The sequence below is a fragment of the Amphiura filiformis genome, unplaced genomic scaffold (assembly GCF_039555335.1).
Source record: "Amphiura filiformis unplaced genomic scaffold, Afil_fr2py scaffold_60, whole genome shotgun sequence".
Classification (NCBI taxonomy): domain Eukaryota; kingdom Metazoa; phylum Echinodermata; class Ophiuroidea; order Amphilepidida; family Amphiuridae; genus Amphiura; species Amphiura filiformis.
This window is the reverse complement of record NW_027305524.1, coordinates 484338-506844: the sequence shown is the minus strand read 5'-3', so window position 1 is coordinate 506844 and position 22507 is coordinate 484338. Positions and strand designations below refer to the sequence as shown.

Below are 22507 nucleotides of genomic sequence, written 5' to 3'. Positions count from 1 at the left end.
ATTGATAAATGTTCACATGGCAGCTATTGTACTTACCCACTTCTGGCACTGAGCAGTCGATATATCCTGATGAAATGTTACTTTAGTCTAACTGCTTTTAAAATATTTATTATTACATTTGAACTGAAAAAAAAGGAAGGACTTGATGTTAAACAAATCATATAATTTGAAAAAATATATCTTGATGAAAAAAAACGTAAAAACTGTATTTAAAAATAATAATAATCATTATAACATTTGAAGTGTAAAAAAATAAGCTCCTGATATTAATGAAAATTGTGAGATTTGAAGAATATATCTTTATTAAATTTTAGTTTAGTATAATATACCATAACAATAATATTTCCAGTTATAATAATTGTTATCATATTTTAAGTGAAATACAGAAAGTTCTTGATGATAATCATATTTATGAGATTTGAACAAATACCTTAGTCTAGTATCATAGCAACAGTTTTTCAAATAATTATTACGAGTAGCAAGCTCTTAATGTAAATAAAAATTGCAATTATGCATTGATTCATAACTGTGGTTACTTAAGCTTGTTTGAGCCCAATTATGTTTTAAAAACAATAGAAACAACAAAGTGCTATATGAATATTTATCAGGGAAATAATACAAGATCTATCATTGTGAAATCTGGCTTTATAAAAAGCTTAGCAGTGGCTGCAATTCTCCATTCATGACACCCAATACTAACCAAACATGTTTTTCTTTTGTCTGTGAAAAAGCAAGGCAACTTAAAATTTGTCCATTATGTTAATGACAAGCTGTCCCCATTTTCCCATTGAAAATTTGTGATAAAACTTGGGCTATTCTTGTTGAAATCCATACACCCCTATGGAAGACGTGACCATAATCTCTTACACAGGGGGTGTAGATTTCAAATGGAGTTACCCATTCAGGTAGCCCTTAGAGGCGGCCCCATTTGAAATTCACACTCCCTGTGTGGAAGATTGAGATCATATCTTCCACAGGGGGTATATTAACTTCAACTGGAATAGCCAAGTAAAGAAACAGCCACAAGATTTCTACCCACAAGAGTGAAAGCCAATCAAAGAAAAACAAGTTACTAAAATGTCAAAATTTCCAAGTTCCCACTATTTGCACCTCACCATCGATCAACATTTTGTGTGTTTCCAACATGTTGCATAAGCATAGCGATCCTTTTCACAAGTGCTAAGGGAAAACATTGTTCGTTCAGATCACAAAATTCCCTGTACGTTAAGAAATATTTGTTTTTAATTTTGTGCCGGTTTTAAAACTAGAACATGAAAAATAACTCTGAAATTCAAACTTATTTTTCTTTTCAAGGTGTCAAAACGAGCAGTTTTTATTGTAGCGACTCTTACCTTACACTGCACATGTCACAGACCGTGACCTCGCACCTAGACAAGTACACAATATGGTGTTATTCACTTTGAAAGAGCCATTCTTAGCAGCTCAAAAGTGAACACTATTCAGCGTGTTTGCTCTGGTTTCAAGTTTACGCAGACTAAGAATAGGCATAGAATCCAATGTCACAAAACAAAACAGCTTCAAAGCCTGAATCACCAATGGTCTTTGAAGAACGCTCGTTTACGTGTTTATTCACTGCTCCCAGGCATGAACCGAAGGTTTTATATTCTTTTTATTATTTCTAAAGTTGGTTGCACCTGAACTGTATAAAGCTAGGCCTACTCTGCTCCCTCTGGGGTTAATTGTCTCAAACTAAAAGTGCTTGCAACATAATGGTTTTGGAATAATGTGGGAAATAGGTGAACTATATTATAAATCCCTTGTGTTGGTAGACAGCCATTTTGTAATTTTGTTTTCTGAAAGTAGCGTATAATATTTTCCAGTAAATCTATTTGCTCCATGCCTCTGTAAATTTGTTTTTACAAACATTCTGAAACTAAGGCCAAAAGAATGAAAAAAGAATGTGTATTTGCAATCTTCCGACTGTTTCAAAAAAATCTGAAAATATAAGAGTTGCAGTTCATATTTTTGGTATCATATTTTTGGTAAAAAATGTGCAAAATGGTTTTCCTGTTTGCAATTTGTATACCACAAGTCTGATATATTCTAAAAACAAGCATGATAAACTGTAAATTGCTGTTTACTGTTGTATTTTGTGGGGACCTTGCATTTTATAATAATTGTCTGACATGGCAAAATAATTTTAAAAAATGACCGACTGACCCTGGTTCTGTAGCTTTAAGAGTAACACAATTTATTTGACTAATATTAATATTAAAATTTCTATAATAGCTTTCTATAAAGTGGGAATTCAGTCCTAATTAATCTCGATATCTGAAACTAAAGTGGGAAGTCAATCCATAAAATTAGTGAAATCTGTAAAATTAGTCCTAATTAATCTTGATCTGAAACTTGCATTCTATTGTAAGCACCAATATGAAAGCTCTAGAATTAGGGAAGTAAATATATGCAAAATTATAAAGCCTCACAACAGTGTACTTCATCACAAGAGTTGACTTTAGCCAGTTGTTTATCACATTATGTTGCGGTTTCATTTTCCTTCATAGATTTACAAGCTCTTCACTTCCTTGTTGATAATTTTTAGTCCGTAATTTTTTTAAAATTTTAATATTTAATATATTTGAGTCAATATGAAGTATGCCATGATAGCCCACTTCCCATGATGCATTGCACAAAGTCTTCAGAGTCATATGCAGTCGCCCATTCAGGTAACCCCATTTGTACGTAACACACGCTCCCTGCGTGTAAGATTAAGGTCATGTCTTCCATAAGGGGTGTATGAATTTCAACTGGAATAGGCCAATAGGGTAGTCAGTGTTCACAGAACATTATCAGGATTAGTTTTATAATGTTGACAGATATATCTCAAACCTCATGGTCAAAATAATTAATTTGGCAAAAAATTAGATATTTATAAAGAAAAAAATGATGCATGATGGGAAGGAATGCCTGTCTGCTGTTACGCTAGCCTTAAGAGAGTTAAAATCGCCCGTTACCAACTGACACTTAGTAAAAGAAAACCTGCCCGCGCGGCCTGCCGTATACAGCACACCTGAAGTATAAATTTACATATAAGTCTGTACTAGTCAAAACATAAGTGTCGTTAGATTGACTTGAACTTTTCAATTTCACGAGACAAATTCATCGCCATGACGATGCAACAAGGTTGGGACAAATCAAGATGGCTGCCTCTTGCTGCACAGTCCGTTTGGCTAAAAAGTGTAAATTATCAAATCTATTCATATATAGCCCTAGATCTGGCAGTTCTTTATACTTTTTCTTTAAATATTCCTCAGCTTCAAAGCATAAATGATGGCCATACATTCTTAAAAGCTTGAATGAAAATGTTAATGCAGATTAATTATGAATTAATGCCATTTAGATTCACATTGATCTTGAATACCAAGTACTCCAAATTTTGATCCATTTTAGATCAAATTGAAATTAAGTTAATGGAACAAAATAATCTGGATCTGAAAGCTCATAATGCTGGATCCAAATCATACTTTAAGATTCACATTGATCAGAGATGTCAATTTGAAGTACTCCAATTAGGATCCATTTAGATCAAATTTGAATACTCTATAAAAGCTAATCTGGATCTGGATCAGTTCATGTTCTATTTCGATCCACATCTGGTTTTGTTGTCAGATTCTCATTGATCTGGAATGCCAAGTACCAAGTACTAAAATTTGATCCACTTTAAATCAAATTGAAAGTCTGAATACAATTCCGGATCAAAATAATCCGGATCTGAATTGTCTACAAGTTGGATCTGGATCACCATCAGGTGTGAGAGAGTTCCACATGATTCTATCACAGACAACAAAAACTTGTGAAAAAAATTGTCCCATACTTGTTACTTCCGCGCATAAAAATGAAACGATTTTACAAAACAGGACTGTGCAGCTACATTGATAGGATAGTCAACGCAGTGTTAAGGGCCATATATGCCCATCACGTCCCAGCCTGGGTTTATGTTGTGTCTATAGACGCTATTTTGTGTTAGCTCCTGACTAGAGAGGCCCTACTATACCTTGGAAATAATCGAGGTAGACAGATCAGGTAAGAATGGAGGAAATGAGTACTGTAAAATTGGAAATTTTCGCACCACATTTATTTTCACGCTTTTTGCGTTCCAAGCTGCTAGCTGCTTAACCGCGAAAATAACAAGAGGAATATATTCAATGTAAGGAAACAAAGAATCGCAAAATTTAAAAACAATGAAAACCGTTCAAAATTGGCGAAGCGCAAAAAAATAATCACACACAAATTTCCACTTTTACAGCAGCGAGATGGTAATTTTCTTTGCAAGTTTTGTGGTCCTGAATGTTTTTTAAATTTTGCAAGATGGACACATAACAATTGCTAGCAGTTTTCATATTTGCAGGTAGCCTTTCGCCTTGGAAGCCCTGCCAGAGCAGTTCTTTTGGGTGAACCAAGCCTGCCTGGTTATCAAATTAATCAGTAACAAAGTTATCTCTGAATTTGCCAGATGTTAATTGATGCAATAATATTAAAACATCAATTAGCACTTGACTTGTCAAATCCAGAGATAACCTTGTCACTGATTAATTTGATAACCAAACGGCAGGTTTGGTTCACCGCAAAGAACTATTCTGAATCAGGCTTCCTCTTTAAAAAACAAAAACAAAAATAGCAATCTGCATCAGTGTGTCAGATTCTGTGAATAACATATAGCAGCTATTCTGGGAATATTCTATACTTTTGCCAAATATTTTTTCAAAGCTTACCATCATGCTTTGTACTTTGAAGCAAACACCCTGAGTATTTGGACTAACTTGAGACCTGGTTTGCATAGTGACTGTTACAGTGAGTAAGTTCATGAAAATTCACACATTTGAGACTGAATAAAATGCAGACAATAATACATAATATATGGTATTCTTATTTTAACAAAATGTAGGTGCCATAAACTAAGAATCAAGCACTGGGCAGACCAACACAACAGCAGAGAGGATATCTTACACTTCCCACAATGCATTTCTTCCATTTCAATTTTTTGTACTGATTTGTTAGCTAGTGCATGGGTCGCTAGTGACAAAAAGTTCCTGAATGAACAGAGCACATCCAGATCTTGCAAAATATGGGTTTTTTCTTGACTTATTCAACCCATGTTTAGCAAGTTTATTCTCAAAATGAATTCAAAGGGAACCTACACAAAGTAATAGAATTGATGTATAATGAGGTGATACATCATGTTGCAAAGGATTCTGGGTAGTGTAAGCTATCTTCTTTGTCACAACAGATTGGTTGTGTGTAACCCTTTTGTTTTGCAGACGATTCAGTAACAGATTCGAACCTGAGGAGGATTGAGCTAGAAGCTGCATTTTGATTGGTCACTCGGATGAATATATTGAATATTAACCAATCAGAAATGATGTAGGAAAGGTAGTTTATCTACGCTCCAAATAAAAATTGAATAACAAGGGTTAAGCTCAGCGGATGAGTCACTTGGTACTCAACACTGACTAAATCATTACTCAACTTTAATAAACATTGAGTACTAAGTAATTTGAGAACTAAGTGACTCAATCTGAGTACAAAGTGACTCAATATATGCTGAGCTTTCCCATTTTACTCAATATTAAGTAATAACAGTGTAATTGGGTTAAGAGGTCAAATCTGGGGGTAGCGGTTCTTTGGATAGGCCTACTGCTTGGATCAACAAAATCACCTTACTCAAATGATTCGCGAGCCAAACATCATACAATGTGTTAGATATCATTCCATACGCATTTGTCACAGCGTAAAAGCATACAAGTTTCTTAAATTCTGTCAATATGCAAAGGACTATTACAGCTACCATTGAAATTGAACAAAGACCACAGAATCACAAGGATCACAAACACTATCATCTCCCAATACACAGTTCTTCAACCCCAATACCCTGTCTTGACTTCTGTAACTCGTCCTTGACTGGTATCACCACTGACCAACTTAACAGACTTCAAAGAATACAAAATTGTGCGGCCCGTTTAATCATGAAGAAAAGGAAGTATGAGCATATTACCCCCGTCATATATGAGCTTCACTGGCTGCCATTAGAATTTCAGATTCAGTATAAGTTAGCTGTTCTTGCTTTTCGGCACTTTGAAGATACTTTACCAACTTATCTGTCTGCTACGCTCTGCATACGTACAAACCAGCTCGATCACTTGATCTTCTACTGAAAGATTATTGAAATCTCCCGTGTAAATCTAAAATCGGCTGGTGAACGCTCCTTTCATTTCGCTGCCCGGCTGTTTGGAACTCGCTTCCAAACAGCCTCCATCTTCTACATTAAACTACGCAGTTCAAAAAGCAACTTAAAACTCATCTTTTTCTTCGTGCTTTTCAGTTCACATATGTAACTTGTTTGTCTTTATTGTTTGTGCGCCTTGAGTTCTTTTGAAGATTGCGCGCCTACTAAGAACCCTCCATTATTATTATTATTATTAATACACTTGTACATATATAAATTGACCTCTAAAAGTAATGGGTACAAAAAACTCATATTCCACAACATAAGGTCAACTTTTAAACCAATTATAGAGTAGAGCTCATTGAACTAAGCTTACTAGAAATGAGGTTAATGTCACGCATAGCGAATCAGTATGCTAGTCATGGTATTATACAGCATGTCTGCAGCAGATGCAAGCTGCTTTTGCTGGTTAACTTAGGGTATATAGACTTACCATTCATATTCAAGAATATTTGACCAATTTATCCGTATTTCAATCATATTGCGGAAAACGGATTTAGTTTCATCTCAACTTGAAATATTAGGAAAATAAAATTGTAATAGCAATTTTCTTCTTACAAATCATATTTGTGTTCGATCTTTAAAATGATACTCAAGCAGAGAATAGCTTTCTAAAAGCTAACTATCCCATCTCACACCCACTCATTATTTAACTCTTTTCACGCGGGTGTCGACTGCAGACGACATGTTTCAAAAAAATTTTACAAATTCAAAAATTTCAGAAATGTAAATTTTCATGACCATATTTGGAATCAGCATGAAAAATGCATTTAAATGAGTACAAACAAGCCTAGTATTGGTTCAGTAGTTATTAAGATAGCTCTTGATATTTTGAGAAAATATTTCAAAACTTCCAACTTTTTCTGTTGAAGCGCATGGCTAGCACGCAGAGCATTAAGTCTTCACTCTGTTATTCCACTCCAAACCTATATCAAGCGTTTTCTTCATACACTCATTTCTCCCACTGTTCCTGCATTATTTTTTCATTACGCCATCATCAAATCATGCACCGACATCCTTACCAACAAACTAATGCAAATATATATTCCTTTTAATTTTGTTCTAGTACAGTTTCACAAAAAATTATTTTAAAAATTCATCTCTGCAGATTATATGAAAACATAATAACTTTAATGGCTGATGCTAAAACTGTTTTATTCTCGACATGATAAAATATGAAAATATATGAAAATGATAATGCGGAGAGAAATCTTGTTTTAATTAAAAATAATCCCAGTTCCAATACATTAAATATACATGAATGAAAAATGTGATTTCACAAAATGAGGCTTATGTCGGTGCAATTTATTTTAAGATACAACCAAAAGAAAGTTTAATATCCTTCATTTTGTATTGTTTTGCGTGACACAAATCTTGCCATTATTGTCAAAATTGTTACTCCAATTTCGATACGATGTCAGCGCATTGTAGCCTGTTAATTACGCAAGTAAATCATACGATAAAACGGGACTTGACAAATCTTTCAAGTGACTCATTTAACTTGATCGCATCACTTATGTACGTACCAGAAGGACCCGCTAAATGGAGAAGACATATCGTGAATAATTCAGCATTAAATCTATGCGCGCCAGGTGTTTCTAGCTTATAACTGTCATATTTTTTTCTCGGCACAAATCACTGTGTCTAAAACGGTAGCTGCCTTGTGTGCTGTGTTACTGCTTTTATTGCTAACTCAAGATGTGAAGTCTTTGAATACTGGGTTTTAGAATGCTTCACAATCTACGGTTTGCTTAGTAAGGTGCACAAGCTAAAACTATGATTTGAGACAAATATTGACAGCCATTTCTGGAGTATTTCCTTGTCATAAATTTGCAATTTCAAAAATATTATCCAGCAGCTTTTTTTGGCAAGTCTTTTCGCACTCCTACAAGAAATCTTACATGTTCCAATCCAAGTTCAATATTCTTCAAGTGATTGTATGTAGTCTCCTGTACTTGAGTTGTTGTACATTTCCGGAAGACGACAGACCATACTAATAATAAACACTATTTATATAACTTCATCATCTCATCTCATCCTTGAGACGCATGTCACTATTTCCAATTTTTGACAATTATGTAACTTTTACAATGTTACTTAACCAGTACAACTTGGATGGAAACCATAACAACAATAAACTTCTATCCTTGCTTGATCTAATATTTCTTGCAGTTGGTGCAAAAAATTTGGCACGTGCAACTTCAAAACATTAATTTCACCCCTTGTTGATCACAAAATAAAACAATTTTAACAAAAAAGATGGACGGGGCCTTGAATAATAACAATAGAGCAAATTCAACAGAATCACCCATCGTGGCAGATAAGCTTACAACGCAACTCAACCAAAACAAGACAACACCCATTGTTATCTATTTTGAGGCTTTGCAGACAATAGAACTGTTCGCAAAAGCAAAATCCTGCACGTTCTGATCGTCATTCCAAAAGTACAACGTGGTCTCTCAAGAACCACTGAACCAATACTAGGCATGTTTGTACTCATTTCAATGCATTCTGGGTGCAGACCTCAAATATGTTAATCAAAACTGGAATTTTTGAAATTATTACATTTCAATTTATTTGTTTCATTTGTCAAATTCCGTTAGATATAGAAGTGAAAAGGAAAATTACGCTTCAGAAGTTTTTTAGCACTTTTCAAGTTTAACCTGAATAAGCTGAATCAGCAACATATTTTCAGGTTCTAAGTGACATCACGTTTTGGAAGAATTCTTTCTTCCGGTGTCAGATTTCAATAATGCATTATGCTTCAAGGGTAACAGTGCGGTCTAGTTTTCAAAATCTAGAATGTTTGAATCTCGGGGTTTGAATAACATATAGTACATTGGATTTATTTTGAAGACAAAAAAGACATGATGCACTCATTTAGTGACCCATACCCAACTATGAACTTTGCGCTATTCCATTTAAAATCCACACTACCCCTGTGGAAGATTCAGTTAAAATATTCCACAAAGGGAGTATAAGTTTCAAATAGATTAGAAAATTGGGCAACTTCCATTTGAAATACCTGAGACGAATTCGTCTCATCAGGAAATACTCACTCCAGTTGTGGAAGATATCTAGGTAAAAAACATAATACAGGGGGAGTGTGGGTTTCAAAATGATTTAAGTCTGACCAATTACATTTTTAAAACTAACTCCCCCTGTGAAAGATATTTCCAAAGTCTTCCGCAGCGGAAATGTGGATTTCAACTGGAAATAGCCCATTCTGCTAAGTGATGCTACCCCCTATGCATATTCTTATTCCTTAGCAATTTGCAAAATTGCTAAGGTCTGTTTCTGTCAAGTTCTTTCTTTGTTTCTTTCTTTCTTTCTTTCTTTCTTTCTGTCAATCTTATAATGAGCCACCGTAGCCATATGCTTTGAGCCATGTTGACCATAGTTGGTCATTAGGACCATTAGGTGGGGGACAAATGAAACATGGTCAACTTCAGGTCAAGGTCATCCACTTCCGGTCAATGGCCAAAAGCGTGATTTCACTAAAATGCTACTTCTTCCACAAATTATACAGCACGATGATGGCACTTGGGTACATGCATCAGCTATACCCACTGTCTAAAAGTTATTGTCCAGAATTGGGGTCAAAAGGTCATTAAGGGATACTCGGTATATGACCAAATACCCTAAAATGTTGCTGCTGTCGCAAATATATATGGTACAACAATGTTACTTGGTCATCAGGACCAATAGCTGGTGGCACAAATGTCACGTGACCAACTCAAGGTCAAAGGTTATGGAAAGGTCATTATGGCTGAAAAAGTTATTTCCTGTTATTTTTACTAAAACTGCTACTTCTTACACGAATTACACAGCAAGATGATGTCACTTGACACATGCATTAGCCTTGAGGTCAAAGGTCATACGAAGATCATTATGGCTGATGTGATTTTCTGTTCTGTTACTAAAAATGCCAAGTCATTCCACAAATTATAATATAGCATGATAACATTACACATTGTATTCATCCATTGGGGTCAAAGGTCATTGGGGTCAAAGGTCATGCAGATATTACTTCCGGTATGTAGAAAAATACCTTAGGAAGTCGCACTCTAATAGCGCATGACCAAAGTGCACACAGAAATATTTACATGAATATTGAATAATTTTGGTTAACAAAATGATTTCACAACTGGAAAATAATTATGTAATATAATTAATAATTATAAGGCCAAATAAAAAAAATAAACATGTTTCATGTACCCTCCGCTTCCTTTTTGAGGTTTCTTCAATTATATATCTATTCAGTAATAAATTAAAAAAAAAAATATATCTAGGAAGCAGAAATATTTCTATAGCCTTGCTAATATACAAGAAACACTTTGGAAGGTTTTATGAAAATTAGAGGAGCCGGCCTATATCCTCAGAACAAAAATAAAAAGAGGCCAGCTCAAATTATGGGTATTCACACCAATTTTGCCATGAAAATATAAAATAAAAAGCCACCTCTTCCTCCTTTTTTACAAAGACCTGGACTTGAAACATGGTTTTTATTTTACTTGGCTATATGATACTATAAACTTCTGTTGTAGTTATACATGTATATTCAATGAATTACACCAAACTGCTGGACCTTTTGAACTCACATATGCTATAGGTGAGCTAACAAATTAACCTTGCTCCCATTGTCCCTATGGTCAATTTCAAATTACAGTGCATTTCAAAAAAGACCTCTCAGTAAAATCAGCATATTATACTACTGCTGGCTGTTTATGCCTTAATACATCCATGCATGCTAGATAGCTAGCTGGGCTAATTAGCCATGGGCCTAGTTAATTAGCTATTGCTAAGGTCGCGTATATGTGTATGCGCAATTTAGCTCTAGTTTCTTATTATGTGTGATCTATTTGGTGACACCACCCCTCCTCAATTGCACATCCTTCTTATGTGCAATCTGTTTGGTGACACTTAACCCCTCCTTATTTGCATATTCTCATTATGCATTATCTACTTAGTGACATCACCCTCCTCATTTGCATATTCTTAATATGTGTGATCTGTTTGGTAACACCACCCCTCCTAATTTACATATATTATTATTAAGAGTGATGATCTACTTACACCGTTAGAACACTGTTTAAAATTTTGCTGTTTAAAAGAATGTTGTTCAGAAAAGTAAACAGAGTTGTTCAAAATCAAAAAATTGGAGCTTGATTGTTTTAAACAACAACAAATGAAAAGGCAAAATAATCAATTTAAACAGAGTTGTTTAAAAATGCTAATTTACCGCCAAATCGGCATTTTAAACATCGAGTTGTTTAATATTATTTGCATAATCCAAGATGGCCGTTTTGACAAGCATGCATGTGTGGAGAGAAGCGAAGGAATTTTATTGAACTTTATACAGCAAGTGTACAAGTTTTAGGCCTGTATCGCTCTCTATTTATGTAAATGTTTGCTGTGCACAAACTGGAAGCAATTTTGTGATCCACATGTGGTTAAAAAATTGATAATATGCCTGTAAGCTTACTGTGTTGTAAGATACAGTATGCTTGTACAGGTAAGCTTATAGTTAACATCAGCAATATTATGCTCAGTTTTTTACCACACAGATCACAAAATCACATTCAGTTTTAGCAGCAGCATGTATACATAGAATAGCGAACGATTTCAATGTAAAAGCGTGTACACATACAAGTAAAATGTTTGATAAAACGTAAACAACATTCAGTGAATAAAAACATATTTTTAAACAACCTTCTTTAAACAACCGTTTACAATTTAAACACTGTTGTTTAATCTGAAACTTACACAACTAAGTTGTTTAATTATACCACTAAACAACAGTTGTTTAAATCTTGGTCAACATTTTAAACAACAAACTGTTTAATAATTAAACAATTTTGAGTTGTTTAATTTTTAAACAACTATTGAGCGATTCACCTGGTAACTTGTGGTTGTTTAAAATTTTAAACAACTTGTTTAATTTTATTTTAACAGTGTAGTGACTCCACCCCTTCTTATTTGCATATGCATGATCTTTTTGGTGAAACCACCCCCTCTTCATTTGCATATTATCATTATGCGCAATCTACTTTGTGACACTACCATCCTCATTTACATGAATGGTATTCACAGTGTTTAAACTTTAAAATAAACAATTTTCTACAAAACACATAGGCCTAGTAAAAAAAGGACAGATGGAGCCCAGCACTAGAAATGTCCCAAAAAGTTTCGGGGTCATTGATGGACAGGATGTTTCCTCAGAAACAACAATGGTTGTTGACTTAAATTCTCCTTATTTTTCAATCAGATTCTCAAGAATATTAAGAGGTTCTCTGAAAGCAGGAAATGTATAATTTATACACATTTATCATGTTTCTGAGCACAAACCATGACAAAGATATACATGATATATGTGAGTTTATTTGCCTGAGCTACTTTCAGTTTCTCTCACACAGGTGTTCGTTTTGCGTTGGTGTAAAAATTATACCATAATTTGGCAGCGGTCATAAATGTTGACTTAAGTTATGTAAATTTACTCTAATTAAATAAGTAGCGCTGTAGGCTGTGTAATTGAACTAGATAACTTACCTATGTATGGTATAGATGTAGAATCAGCAAGATATATGTGGAAAGAAAAAAAGGCAATGAAAATATGATTAGATATTTCAAATTTAATGTCACTCAAAATATACATGGAAAGAAAACAAGATGAACTTGGTAAATATGATTAGATATGTCAATTTATGTCACTCAAAATTTGTGTGACCTCTTGTGCCCATGAGGTTTAGGGCAGTGATTCGTAATTACAAGTGGCCCCCAGCCAGATCTGGTCCATGAACCAATTGTCGTTGGCCCGTGAGCAGCTTTGAAATACGTACTGTAAACATAGCAAAACATGCTGTATTTGGCCCTCAAACACAGATTTTTGAAAATTTGTTTATAGCCCTCCATGGCCTGCATGCAAATATATTATTGAGAAGCCCTGTAGAACTAGCCCTGTTCGCAAACCGTGATGCCCCTCGAATTGGTGCAATATCTTGGGTCATCAGAGTACAGCTCAGAGCCTGTGCTAGAACCCCTGGTTTAGGGATTCTGCCATATTGTCTCCCCTTCCTGTCTCCCCAGGTTAAATAAGTGGGAAACTTTGACCTCAAAAGGTCATTACTACAGATCCTTCCCCTTCCCAGATGACAACAGGATAACTGGTTAGGGTGGAGATGAGGAGTGTGCAGGAATCAGGGAAAAAGACAACTTAATGGGGTCTGAGGAAAAAGCACCAAGTAACATTTCTCCACTGAAATTGTTCCCATTGGAAAAGTAACCAATGGAAGCTAGAATACTTTAGAAGCAACTTTTTCTGTGAGAGGAAAGTTAACTTTAAGTTTATCAGCAAAAATTGACAATTACCAGTCTGTATTAATAGGAACATTTTCACGGGAAAATTTTCTGGACACGTGACACCCATGGGCGCAGACATATTAGCATTATGTGATGTGACCCCGAGCACAGCGGGTGGTTTTCCAATGTATTTGAATAGGAAGAATTTCTACTTGGATGCAAAATCAGTTACTTGTCGGAACTTAATAATGTTATAAAAAGAGTTTCCGTAGATAAATATTTTTTTCCGTAGATAAATATTTTTGAAATTACGTTTTGATGGTATTGTGAAGAAATGAAGTTCGCACCATTTTCAATAATTTTGCAATGCACAAATTTCTATCGAAACTGCTGACCAAAAATACTATTCCAATTCAAAATAACTAGGACTTGAATAGCGAGGTCACCGCCGGGGGTCAGGGATCAGGCTCGAGGTTACACCCGCATTGATACTCATTGGTCACGTGTCCAGAAAATTTTCCCGTGAAAATTTACCTATTAATCTTGACTGATTACAATCAGTACTATCAATATTCTTGAAAATGTTACCACTTTCAAGAAACTATGACTTCACAGTGTCCCTGTCTCCAAGAGACCATCCTGATTCCCTACCAGTAGTTTATTGCCAGCTTTGAACAAGTCTTCAATAGTACAGTCATGTCACTTTAGCCTCTCTATAATGGACCACTATGGCCTCATCCCTATGGCATAGTCCAATAACCTCAATCAAACAATCATAGTACAAAATTTGACCTCAAGTTGCAGAGTATGGGTTTTTGTACTCAAATTCTCAAAGGTCATTCAGTGAATGTACAAATGTATTGGGGTCATAGAACTGAGCCCTGATGAGTATGTTGTGGATCCTAGTATCTGCACACCAATGGTGAGATGGATAGGATAACTTCAAACTTTAAATCCTCCAATTTGATTCCAAAACATTTGCGTGAGTAAAGCAGCAAGAGTTCCAACCATTTTTCCCATGATGGTGGCTTTGTTTGAGATTTAAGGTAGCTCAGTCAATAGGATACGAGCACCAAACTGAATAAATTATAACCCTCTGATGCAGCGGCTTTTGACTACAGTTTTCAAATTAATCCAGTAAAATGTTTAAAGAAAACTACAATTGGGCTATTCCATTTAAAATCTTCACTACCCCTGTGGAAGATTTAGCTAAAGTCTTCCACAGAGGGAGTATGAGTTTCAAGTAGAATAGACAATTGGGTAACTTCCAATTGAAATACTCACTCCAGTTGTGGACGATATAGGTAAAGCTATAATACAGGGGAGTATGGGTTTCAAAATGATTAACACTGACCAATTACATTTGAAAAACATACTCCCTCTGTGGAAGATATTTCCAAAATCTTCCACAGGGGTAGTGGATTTCAACTGGAATAGCCCATTGTTTCATGGATTCAATTCAAGTTTAACAGTAATGGGCTTGGCATATAAACAACCACAAATATGCCCAGTATCAGCTACAAGTTCCTTTAAAATGTTGAAGGCGTTAACGCTCTGGTTACCATACAAAAATCATCAAATTCCGTATTTCATAAAAATCAAACGAACCACTGAACCACAACGCCTGAACCAATACCAAGCGTGTTTGTACTCATTTCAATGCATTTTACACAGACATTTCATATACGGCTGTCAAAATTTAAGCACAAATTCATTTTAAAACTTATAAGCTTAACAACTATGTTCTGCATCTGTGCGCAGGGTATTAACGCCTTTTCACCCATTGACAGGTTGACTGTTCAGTAAGTCTTACTGCCTAAGCCTGCCAGATTGAAGACCAGCTGCAGCGTCTAGACCAAGACAAAACGTTTGGGCCAAAACATTTCTTGCACGTGTAACCAAGCACAAAATTTAGACACATGAAAATATTTAACTATCTGTAGAGAAAACCTAATTTAGTAAATTGATGTGAGAAAGTACATTATTAACCCCTTAGTTGCTGATATCGAAATCGAAAAACAACTGCCTGGTCCAATTTTGTAAGCAATATTCTCACAAAAAGTCATAAAATTATACATTTTTTGACTCAATCCAAAGTCACCATGTTAACATGTTCAATAAGTACCAACACATCTATAGTATTGAGTCAGTGATTATTGTGCAAAACTTAAGCATTCACAGGGAATTCCAAAATTGGCTAAAACTAGGATCCACAACATGCTCATCTCAGTATCAGGGGCACAGTTCTTAAACCCCAATACATTTCTACATTCATTGAATGACCTTTGAAAATTTGGGTACAAAAACTCATACTCTGCAACTTGAGGTCAAATTTTGCACTATGATTATGTAATTGAGGATACATTGGAGTATGTCATTGGGATGAGGCTATTGTGGTCCATAGTGTAAGACTGATAAATCCAGGGTAAGGTGTCACACCATAAAATGAAAAATCACGCACCAAAAAATGTCTGCGTGGCGCAAGTTTTGTTATTCCACAACCTACGGATTTTCACATTCATAAAGGATTCCTATTTTCATTGTTTGTAAGTCACATCAATAACAAGAATATATGATATTGAAATAATTATGTGCAATAAACTTCACTTTCCAATAAATCATGATTGATAATGGTAAAAATTATGTTCTTAATAATCATCGTTTCGACGTATGTGAGTGAAATAATTAAACTGCTAATAATGTTCAATTTGAGGTAATTTCTTGCCGTGCTTATATAAGATCTCAAATTATGCTCATCTGTGAAGACAAAGTTCTTTAACCCACATATTTAATACATGCATAGAATGACCTTTGAATGTAGTGGGTACAAAAACCTCATCCCCCACAACGTGAGGTCAAATTGTGACATATGATCGTTAAGCAGAGGTTAATGATGAACTGTGCCTAGAATTGAGAGCATTTGGCTCATCATGCACTAAACCTCAGTCAGATCTACCATAGTAAATCTGATTGACACCATATAAAAACACTTAACTGTAAAAAGTAGTAACTTTCATGTTCGTTAATTTTGTGCTTTTTAGCACTTGTCTCAAAATGCACAAACTTCAAAACCTATAAAATGGGTTTATTTATTATGCCGGTAGTTGTATAAACTCGGAATTAGTAAAAAAATTGCAAAATTTGTCTCGTATTGTTGTAGCACAAACATTAATTATGCGAAAATTACCACATTTGACAGTATTCCAATTGGGTAACGAGACAGAAACATCGCTAATTTCATCTATTTTTGGCGCACCAGCTTCCATCATCAGTTAGAGAACACAGTTACTCAAGCAAGCAAGAGGCCCATATGCCACTGCTTTCATCTGCATCAAGTCCTGGCTCGTTGTCGTCGCTGAGATGTGATTGACACTAGCATCGTTGGTTTGAGAGAGACTACGAAAAAAATATCTTTGGTAAATTTGTCTGATTTGACACGATTGTGTCCAGCTGAGAGATGGACACTGTTCCAGTATTTTGATATGATCTCAGCTTGAAAGAATTTTGATGCAGTAAAGTTACATATGACCCAAACGTTTTATTTGACACAGATAGTCAAAGAACAACACTGCAAATATGTAACAGTGTTAAAGTGTTGATCAGACTCAAGGAGCTACATGCTATTCCAATTGAAATCCATACTACCCCTATGGGAGATTTTGGAAATATCTTTTACAGGGGAGTATGTTTTTCAAATGTAATTGGTCAGGGTTCATCATTTTGAAACCCATTACTCCCCCTGTATTTATGGCTTTACCTATATCTTCCACAACTGGTGTGAGTATTTCAAATGGAAGTTACCCAATTGTCTATTCTATTCGAAACTAATACTCCCTCTGTGGAAGACTCTAACTAAATCTTCCACAGGGGTAGTGTGGATTTTAAATAGAATAGCCCATTCACTGTTAGGGGACATAACATTATATAGACTAACAGCCCAAAATTGTTTGAGGCTATCAAAGAACATCGCTGCAAATGTTACAGTGTTTCAGAACAAATAAATCTGCCCCTTTACCCCTATAATTGGCATCTCACATTCCTCATTTAACTGACATTGACATTGACTAAATCACAGCAAAATAGTAGCGCTTATCTGTCTATTTCTCTAACATACAATAATTTATGTAAGCCCAAAAATGTTGTATTTAACACATCACTGCACATAAATATGTTCAACTACTGTGTTTCATATTTTTTCCCTTTCAGCAACAAAGCATTATTTCACATTCAAATGACATGAACTTTACAGAAAACCACAGCAATCAATGTCCAAATGTTGTATTGTTAAGTAGTGCAGCCTGAGCCAGGGATGTGGTTATACATTAACGAGAAAAATCCTGAAACATGGTTTAAAAATCCTAGAAATCAGCTTCATCCTATACTTTTGTACCAGGAAGGAAAGACCAAAAAGTCCAGAAACTAGACAAATCCTGATAAAGTCACACCTCTGCGTGTGTCACATTTAACACATGGTCAAATCTGTTGAATTCACTAAGAACCTGTTTCAATTTACTCCTATACAAGACCCACACCACCAAATAAATTCCTCCAATTATCTTGTTTCATCCCCAGTAGCTCCCTGCAAAGAATTGAAGGTGAAACCAGTTCTCTATGATATGACATAGCAAGTAACTAAACAAGTGTTTATACCAATGCCATCTTCATACCTTTTATATCAGGAAGTATAGATCTCCGTTAAGTCGTAGTAGCTTCACTCAAAAAATATTACTCCATAGTATGTCCACTATAATACAGCATAAAAGATCCTGGAGTATAAATTCACCAAATAGCATCAGCATACAGGCAGTAACTTGTTCCTTTTAGTAGCAGCAGATATGAGTAGGTATATTACTATGTAGAAGCAGCAAACTAGATTTGGTTTAAGTTTTAGCGTTGCAGCGGTTGCGGCATACAGTCGTTTGGGGTTTGCAGCATTCCTTTTTTAGCTGCTCATCACTTCGCCAGTTGACAGCTTCTGATCTAACAGTACACCACTACTAACCCACACACGCGCATGCAGTAGTACTGTGAATAGGTAGTCTAACTCAGACTCCGTCAACCAAGCAACTGCATTACACTAACAAGCAAGCAAAGCTTTTACCCAATCCAAACCTAGCCAATTCTCGACTACCGATTAGTCGGAGAATCCCGCAACCCCATGCAGTCCTGCTACGGCTCGCTGACTTGACAACCTGACACTGCTGATTTGGCCAATTCACACACTATAAATACCTCATATATAGCCTCAAGTTCATTGGCATGGTTCAACAGCTCACATTGGAATCAATACTAAGATCTAACACCTTTGCATATATAGGGATGAGCTAATGTGGTATAAAGTGTTACTTTTATGCTGTGTTTAACCCTAATAAAGTTGGGTATTTCTTAATCTTCTTTATATAGCATTTTCTTCCAGAAATACATCATAATTTATTTTAAATGGATCATCAGCTATCAGCTAAACAAAAACACCCTAAAATTCATCATCATTCGGATTTTTGCATTTTCAAAATAAGCTAGTTAATACTACTGAAGGCAACAAACGTGAAAGCAAATTTAATAATGACAAAATCAGACATCAAAATGCAGATACGAATAAAAGCATGCTTGTACTTTATTACTTTTTTTTTTTTTTTTTTTTTTTTTGTCATCGCACAGCGCTAGGAGTAACCAGAGGATAGCAACACTTTCAGAGCAGGTTATTCACATTTGGGCTATTCCATTTAAAATCCACACTACCCCTGTGAAAGATTTAGCCAAAGTCTTCCACTGAGGGAGTATAAGTTTTGAATAGAATAGACAATTAGGTAACTTCCATTTGAAATACTCACTCCAGTTGTGGAAGATATATGTAAAGCTATAATACAGGGGGAGTATGGGTTTCAAAACCTGACCAGTTACATCCGAAAAGCATACTCCCCCTGTGGAAGATATTTCCAAAATCTTCCACAGGGGTAGTGTGAATTTCAAGTGGAATAGCCCATACAACAGACATGATACATTGCGATCAAAATCTGTCTATATATAATTGTGGTTTCGTGGAACAGTGCAGTTGAACAAAATAATAAAGCATTTGCCTTTTAAGTCTTACTCATAGTACAAAGTGTTATTGCATTTTATGTGATAAGGTCAAATAAGTTCACCTTATACCATGATACCACCAACATATTATTGTAGACAACATTGTGTTAATCGCTACCATCATCATGGCTTGCTGAAAATAAATGTGCTTATTTTTGCCAAGTCACACGCTTAAAGGTCATATAGAAACCATCCTTGCAAAAGAATCTCAAGAACTGTGATACGGACAAGACCTTATCATCCCTATGTTCTGGTGTCTTTGGTGTTCATCAATCATTCTACAACATACTACATAGACAAGGCATATCAATGGCTTTCATCACCTGGAGAAGATGTGCTCATGTTTAAGTCACCTGATTAAAGATTATTAAACCTTCCTTACAAAAAAAATATGCAAAGAATAATTTGCAGCATTACTTTACCCTGATAGGCATCTACATACATAATATAACACAAAATCAGTGTGATTGAATAAAATGTTATAGCAGAAGTTAAAGTTTTCAAGTTGCACTGTCATTATTTTACCTCCAATCAACAAGTTGTGAAGAATGAGTTGTGTACCCAGTGTATTAAAACACAGGTCATTCCAAGACTGCAGAAGTTGATTGGGTAAATGACAATGAAACTTAGTTGATTGGGTAAATGACAATGGAACTTAATCAAAGCACTTACAACGTTTCTTGTATTATCACCAACAACAAATTTTCAAGTTCAACTAACATTCTAAAGTCTGAATCGATCATTAGGCATTCAAAATTCATCATGCAGATAATTTAATTTCTATAAACCCTGCTGTCAAGTTCAGACAAGCAACAATTGCGGTCGGAGCAAAGCCGAAAAGCGATAGACTCTCATCATTACCTGATGACCTAGTCCCAACTGCCAAAGTTTATTGTGTTTGTAATCCAAGCGAACTCCAAGAGCGTCATTCTCAACTCTTTTCATTGCATCAGGATCCCAAACATGCTCAACCACCCACCGCAAAGTTCTTAACCCCCAATACATTTAACTCATATATGACCTCTGGGTACACAAACTCATACCCACAACTTCAAGTCAAACATTAAGCTATGTAGATTAATGAACCGTGACAATGAACTTGAGACTGTTTTGATCATAGTGTTGGTGGTTCCCCTCTTGTTCTCTTATACACTGTCATTCATTCCATTTTTTCATTCTTTTTCTGCTACCGTAATCCACACAACATACCCACTGGCATAAAAACCAGTATTTAGATTTCTATTGTGTTTGGCAAGACATAGGTATCGGGTGTAACACAGTGTGAATATCACCACCTCGGAAAAAAAAGTTCTTTACAATACAATCATTCCAGACATCCAAAGTGTGATGGTGTGGGTTTAAAAAAAACAAGATAAAAAGAAAAAGCCGAGAGTAAATTAAAATGGACTTTAAAAGCGAAGTGGTGTACTTCGCTTGCTGCAAATTTACATCGCAATGGGAGCTAGGGTTACTGGCAAAATATCAAGTTGATATCAAAACAAGTTTGCCACGTCCTACTTCACAGCTTGTTTCTAATAGGCTATCACCAAAGAGGTAACACTGGGTAGTGATGAGAAATGAAGAAAGTTTCCTAAAAATTTTGAATTTTTAAATTGCTCTATCATGTGTTGGGTAAGACAATTAAGCAACTGCTAGTACCTTGTTTTCCAGTTTGCAATTTATATCTTGTTCTCTGTGGGGTATTCAAGTTCTTCATCTTCCACAAAGGGAGTGTGAATTTCAAATGGAGTTACCTGAATGGGTGACTCCACCCCCGTGTACTACTGGAGAGTAAGATCATATCTTCATAGGCGGTGTATGAATTTCAAATGGAACAGCCCTATTCTTTAACCATTGTCAAAATAGCAGACATCAGAAAGAGGAATAAACAGACGTACAGACAGACAAATGGACAGACACAGACTAATATACATACAGCAGGTGCATTTATACATCACCTGCTGTATGTGTTTATAAAGAACCTGTAAGCAGGCACAGACAGAAACATTAGGATGTTCTAACTAATATTCACACCCCTTTGCATATACACATATTTCTGTGCACCTGAAAATCATGACAAAATTTCAATGTCCAAAAGTCCTCTGTTTGTTGGTGCGTTGTCATGTCAAAGCTCACAAAAGTCCTCAGAAGTTCAACACACAAAGACGTTTGCTATAGAAGGGTAGGAGAGAGTGTTTCTGATGTTTTCAGAGGACAAAAGTTTTAAGGACCTGTCTCTAGATTCTCTTCATTCACAAAGTCCTCATTGTGTCGGTGTATTGTCATGCCCAAGTCCTCAGAAGTAATAGCAATGAATATGCACATACATATGCAAACGCACCCCTACAGACCCACATGACACCCCCCGTGTTTGCAGCCAACCGCGGACATTGCATATTGCTATCAAACTGCAGACGTGTGTATGGTGTTTTCATCGCCTAACCATGGACTGAAATGGCAGATTTTGCCATCATTGCTGATCTTTTACATATGTGACCTCTCAGCACAACTGAGCCCGGATGTCGCCAGTGCCACTATTGAGATATGCTCCATTGAACTTAACAATAAACAATAGGAAACAAAGGATTTATTGACTGTTTTATTGATTTTTCACTACTTAAATGTCAAGTACTATAGACATGATAAACATCATTTTAAAGCTTATTTCAAGCAGAATATTTTAGTTGAATATCTCAAAAATGATGATTGGCGACTTCAGGGCTCAGTTGTGCTGAGGGTCACATATATGGTCCACGGTGTTGAGCAAGTATCGCTCACATGCATTCAGCATGCATTTGAGGTATATTGCAGCAGTTTAAGACCAAGGACTGTCCTCTGTTGCAGGTAAGTCCACAGTTTAGAGTGAAATATCTTGTGTGTGTC

General features: G+C 35.6%; 1 protein-coding gene across 16 annotated transcripts in view; it reads right to left on the bottom strand.

The window, feature by feature from the left end:
• LOC140144513 (muscleblind-like protein 1) overlaps window positions 1-22507 on the bottom strand; it is a 480574-nt gene that overhangs the window by 117350 nt on the left and 340717 nt on the right. The window contains exon 1 of one of the 16 annotated variants that reach the window (XM_072166339.1): window positions 18211-18598. The exons of the other annotated variants lie outside the window; for them this stretch is intronic. The gene's annotated coding sequence lies outside the window, so the exon portion shown is untranslated. Of the gene's footprint in view, window positions 1-18210; window positions 18599-22507 lie in introns of those variants that run through there. 16 annotated transcript variants of the gene reach the window in all.